Raw genomic sequence first — 5,528 nt, 5'->3', positions numbered from 1 at the left:
ATTTAGCACGGCCTACCATCCTCATACTGATGGCCAGACAGAGCGAGTGAACCAGTGTTTAGAAACTTATCTGCGATGTATGACAACTGATCAACCTACCAAGTGGATGTCATGGCTGTCTCTAGCAGAATATTGGTATAATTCCACTTATCACACTGCTCTGAAAATGTCTCCATTCCAAGCCCTTTATGGATTTCCACCTCCACTCATATCGGAATTAGCAATCCCTGGACCAGAAGATGAGGAAGCACAAGATTTCTTGACTGCTAAACAGCAAATGTTAGAGCATTTGAAAGAGAATCTGTGCACAGCCCAGAACAGAATGAAGCGTTATGCAGACCTCAAACGAGTGGAGAGAAGTTTCCAGGTGGGGGACATGGTTTACTTGAAGATGGCACCTTATCGATTGGCAGCATTCGGCTTTCGAGGAGCTCTAAAGTTGCAGAACAAGTATTATGGCCCTTTTCTCATAATCCAAAAGATAGGGAACTCTGCTTACAAATTGCAATTCCCTAGCAACGTTCAGATACACCCTGTCTTCCATGTCAGCCAGCTCAAGAAACACATTGGACCAAAAGCGATCCCGAGCCCCAACCTTCCAATGGTCAATGCGGATGGTACGATCAAAACGGGTCCAGCCGCAGTTCTACAAGTCAGGCAAATCCCACGCAACAATGCACCAGTGGTACAGTGGCAAATTCAATGGGAAAATCTGTCACCGGCGGACGCTACGTGGGAGGATGCTGACTTCATCAAGTACTCATTCCCAGAGTTTTTAGGCAAACTACACAAGCTTGGCGCGCAGCACAAGAATCGACGTGAGGACTCGTCGATGCTCAAGAGGGGGGCAATGTCAGGACCTGAGCTGCAGCCAAGTTCAGTTACAGAATTCGGTTCAGATAACGCATCGTCACCAACGGGCCAGGATCGCTCCTCTGCTCAGCATCGTCGCGGACCGTTAGATTCTTACTGTACCGTTTCCAGTAGTTACTATTTCACTTCACAGTCTTGCCGGTAAAAACTTCGCCTATATAACAGCCGGGGTGTGGCTGGGTGGAGCATGCTATTCTCTCTGAATTGCCTGATAGCTTCGCATATACGCTAGCTTGCTTACAGATATTCAATAAAATAGATCTGGGAGATAACTTTCCTCTCAGTTTATACAATTTCCTCTCGAATTCCTTCTAGATCATAGCTAGGTCCTGACACCCTCTCCAGGTCCTGACACCCTCTCCCAACCTTATCCGCACGCCGTTCTAACCTCGCACCCATGCCACCCCCTCCCCGGGCAGCAGGCGCCGCAGACGCCACCTCCCTCCCCCGGCAGTAGGTGTCGTCGCCCACACCTCCTTCCGCCGGCAGAAGCACTGCCGCCCCCATCTCCCTCCCCGCCAGACGCACCGCCGGCCCCAACTTCCTCCCCGGCAGACGCGCCATCGCGACTCCACCTCCAGGCCGGGTCGCCACGCGCCTCCACCTCCCGGCTTCACGGCGCTGCCCCGTCGGCCTCCTCCGGCGGCCCCGTCGCCGTCCTTCTCCTGGAGCCCCGGCGGCTTCCGTCGTGCGCGCCAATCAGGCCACACGGCCACCCCCGTCGCCCTAGCATGCTTGCTTGGTGGAGACTAGGAGCAGCGACAGAGATGCCGCTCCGCGGCCGAACCCCTGCCTCCACTTGGCTCCGTCCGCTGCAGCACACCGCCGCTCCCCGTCGCCCACCTGCCATGTTCATGTCCACAGGTGACCTTCTCTCCAAACGCATACTGATCTTCCTCCTCCTGTTGCTTCCAACTCCCCTCCTGGATGATTGAACTCTGTCACATGGAGTAGTAGAACTGCAGGCGTGTCTTCGCCCATTCCATACTTGTGCGCCTCGCTTCTGGCGGTGCCACGATGAGAAACCAACTCATCCAATTTTGCAGGGTACTGATGAACTTCAGAGTGAATGTGGCTTAAGGTTCAGAGATGTACAGTATTTTTTAGTACATTCAGACTGTTTTTTTCCCTGTTTTTCATTTCTTAGCTTCATAAATCTGAGACCAACATCCCATCAGCTGAAGCTTATAGTTTCATGTATGTACTAAAATAAACACATTTTGCCGGTATACTCTGCATTCGTGTGAAATTATTTGAAATGAAGGAGACGTTTGGCTGTATTGCCAGTTCAAGTTGAGTTCTCCCTGCAGATACTTCAATTTTTATTTCCATGTATTGAGTTCTCTTACATATTTCATATGATGATGCATCTCCCTGGATCATAGCTACACCTTACAAACAAGGAGGCTTTGAAAAAAACCCAGGATGTACAAACTTGAGTTAAGTTTCTTAGGCTGGCGTATCAATTTCTCTGTCAGTACACCACTTCCCGAACAGCCTCTGCTGCTACTTCTTCACCTCCGTTGTAGCTAGCTGATGGTGCTTCTTTTCAGCAGTTCAAGCTACAAATGGAGCGTTCCATGCAGCAACATCGACCCAACGGGCATACGATGGCCGACGACGGCTGGGTTTGGCGTGCGTCTCTCCGGCGTGCTGGGCGTGGTGCCGAGAGTGCTGCAATTCGAAGTGGCTGGGCATTAAATTTTAGAGATTGCTTTTTTAGTACATTCAGGGAAGTTGCTTTCTTCCTTTTTGCATTTTGTCTATGCACATACTTAGTTCAGACTTCAGAGTGGTTCTGACCTTGGCTCCTCTCACCTGAACACTTGCACCATTTGTAAAAGATACATAAAATGAGTGTCGTAACTAGCATTCAAAAATGAATCCAGAATAAGTAGGAAGACACCACAACCTCATCCACGGGTTCCAGTAGCTCAAGCTTTTAAGAAAATACATTTGACACGAAGCTTTATTCATACAGTTGTAATAGTTTTTGAAGTAATTTTATCACTTCTGTAGCTTTGCTATTTTTTTTGAAATGCTTTGTTTTGCATAACAATTGCTTTGGCAGTAGCAAAAAGAAGTTTTCTCTGGTGGCAAGGGGCCATGCAGGCTGTTTTGTTACTTGCAAGGGACCATGCAAGGACCTATCCAGCCGCTAAACCACAACCGCTTCTGGTCCGGCCGCCATCAACACACACCGCCACGGCCTACTGCTGACACGCCCGCGCCTCCCCGGTATCCTCTCTGTTAACCTTTTTTTTATCTCTAATCGCTACTATGATGCGTGGACTTTTACAATTTTGAGGAGCTTGCGACTAAACCTCCTGTATATTTTTCTGTTCTTCGAAAGTGCAGAAGTCCAGGTTGTTCCCCGAGCGAACGTGCACCCTCAACTCTCTAGTGCCTGAGAAGCCACATGGAAGCCCAATCGTGCGTGCGTTGGTGTCCCCAGAATTCGTCATGGAGGTTTTGATTAGTCTGGGTTGGTTTCTGGCATGCAAATTTCACTCACTACACGTTCACTCACAACAATAACTATCTTGTTTCAGATGCAGCGTCGGGCTGTTATAACAACTTGTGTAGTAAGTATATCAGAGTAGCTAGCTTTGTGGATCCTTCTCAGCATTGCCACTCGCCTGGTTATATTGTCACTAATTTACTAATAAATCAAGATCCTCCTCACTGACAGGTCACTCCCCACTGCTCTGCTCCGTGGCGGATCCTCCTCTGACCGGCTTCCCCCACCACTACTGCAATACCTCCTGACTACCCCCTGCGTCACCGGCAGCCGCGGTGGTCTGCTCCTCCCGGATTGCACTCATCAGCAGGTCAAACACAAAGCTCGTGGCAGGTCGACTAAAGAAGTTGGAGCAAAAAAGGAGGCACAAAAAAGTCATTACAGCATCATCCTTTGAAGAAAGAACAGAGAGCGTCCAGGTGGTTGGTTTCTGACCACCGAGAACAGTTTTGGGCTTTTGGCAATTGTTTTGCTTTCTTAAAACTGTTAGCAATTGAAACCAATGTCTTGGGTTTGAAAAAAGATATATGTTTGCCCATTACTGAAACCCTAGCTCTGAGCATGTTAAAACTTGCTTATGAGAATTGACCCCAATTTTCCTATTGTTTTTGCAGACCTTGGATTCAAGAGAAAAAATGTGTATAAAAAAAGGGGTGATTTCGAAAGTTCAGGTGTAACGAACATCAAAGTTCAAACCAAAAAAATGTAAACAAAAAAATCATGGAATTCAAAGAATAAAAACTATGGAGTTTCATATAAAAAAATTAATAGCACATGAAGTTCATGTTTAGGAAATTCTGAAGTTCACGCGTAGTACATACAGAAGAAATACTATCAAATGAAAAAAAGAGACCAAAGAGACCGTCGAGGCCATTTCACTAAAAAGCAAAAAATGCATAAAAATGTCACGACAAAATTCTATAAGAAGCTCAAATTTAAAAACCGAAGCAGGTCGACATTAAAAAATGAACTTTTTAATATCTAAAAGTCAAATTGGAAGGCCAAAAATTTGAGCAAGAAGTTCAAATAAAAAAAGTACTTCAAAAATCTTTATAACGATTTTTCCCCGTTTATAAAAAAAATTAGAGAAGTCCAATATTAAAAAAGAGGGGCATTTCAAAAAGATTTTATAAAAACAGATTCCCCCCATTCTATAAAAACTAGAAGTTCAAATTAAAATAATGGTGCGGTTTCATTGTTTATATATATAAAAGGATTTTCCCCGTTACTAACCAATAAAACTAAGAAGTTCAAAAATGGTGAACTTCGATGTCTATAAAAAATTCAGATTTTTCACATTATTAAAAATAAAACCAAGAAGTTCAAAATTTTAATACAAGGAAGATTAAAAAACTCGATTTTCCTCGTTACCAAAGAATAAAACTAAGAAGTTCAAATTAAAATAATAGAGAAGTTCAAAGTTTGTAAAAACCTCACATTCTCGTTACTAAAGAATAAAACTAATAAGTTTGAATTAAAATAAGGGAACAACTAAAAAAAAGTTTAAAAAGATTTTCCTTTTTTTTAGAAAACTAGGATTTTCCCCGGTACTAAACATTAAACCATGAAGTTTAAAAATAGAAAAAAGACAAATTCGATGTTTGTTTTAAAATCGAACACAATTCTTTACTCAAAAAATAAAATATGTGAACTTCAAATTAAAATAACAGAAGTTCAAAGTATATTAAACCCTAGGATTTATAAGCTCAAAAAGCAAAACAAAAAACAACGCCATTTTGGGCATTTTTCCCCAATACTAAAGATTAAAATCAAGAAGTTCAATTCCAAAAAAAGGGAGTAGTTCAATGTATGTAAAAAACTCAGGTTTTCTAGTTACTAGAGAATAAAACCAAGAAGTTCAATTGGAAAAAGCGGAAAAGTTTGATATTTATTTGAAAAATCAGATTTTTCTAGTTACTAAAGAATGAAACCAATAAGTTCAATTCCAAATAACGAAGAAGTTTGATGTTTCTAAAAAACCTCCAATTTTCACATTTCTAAAAATACACAATGAAGTTCAAATAAAAAAGGTAGGGCGGTTCGATGTATATAAAAAACTCAGATATTTTCATGTAATCGAGAGAAGTTTGGATTGATAACTGCGAGAAGTTCAAGTACTACACTATGTGCATTT

At 43.0% G+C, this 5,528-nt stretch overlaps 1 long non-coding RNA gene across 7 annotated transcripts; it reads left to right on the top strand.

The window, feature by feature from the left end:
- Nucleotides 1-1,187: 1,187 nt before the first annotated feature.
- Nucleotides 1,188-4,059, top strand: LOC109777089 (uncharacterized). 7 transcript variants are annotated; one of them, XR_012204389.1, is made up of 6 exons: nt 1,237-1,737; nt 2,259-2,312; nt 2,430-3,111; nt 3,232-3,342; nt 3,426-3,458; nt 3,566-4,059. It is a non-coding gene; the product is annotated as an uncharacterized lncRNA (long non-coding RNA). The 7 variants fall into 7 exon arrangements; XR_012204386.1 differs by having other exon boundaries at nt 1,243-1,737; nt 2,427-3,111; XR_012204383.1 differs by lacking the exon at nt 2,259-2,312 and having other exon boundaries at nt 1,188-1,737.
- Nucleotides 4,060-5,528: the final 1,469 nt, after the last annotated feature.

The sequence above is a fragment of the Aegilops tauschii genome, chromosome 3 (assembly GCF_002575655.3).
Source record: "Aegilops tauschii subsp. strangulata cultivar AL8/78 chromosome 3, Aet v6.0, whole genome shotgun sequence".
Lineage (NCBI taxonomy): Eukaryota > Viridiplantae > Streptophyta > Magnoliopsida > Poales > Poaceae > Aegilops > Aegilops tauschii.
The sequence above is the reverse complement of the archived record's forward strand: the minus strand, read 5'-3'. Positions and strand labels throughout refer to the sequence as shown.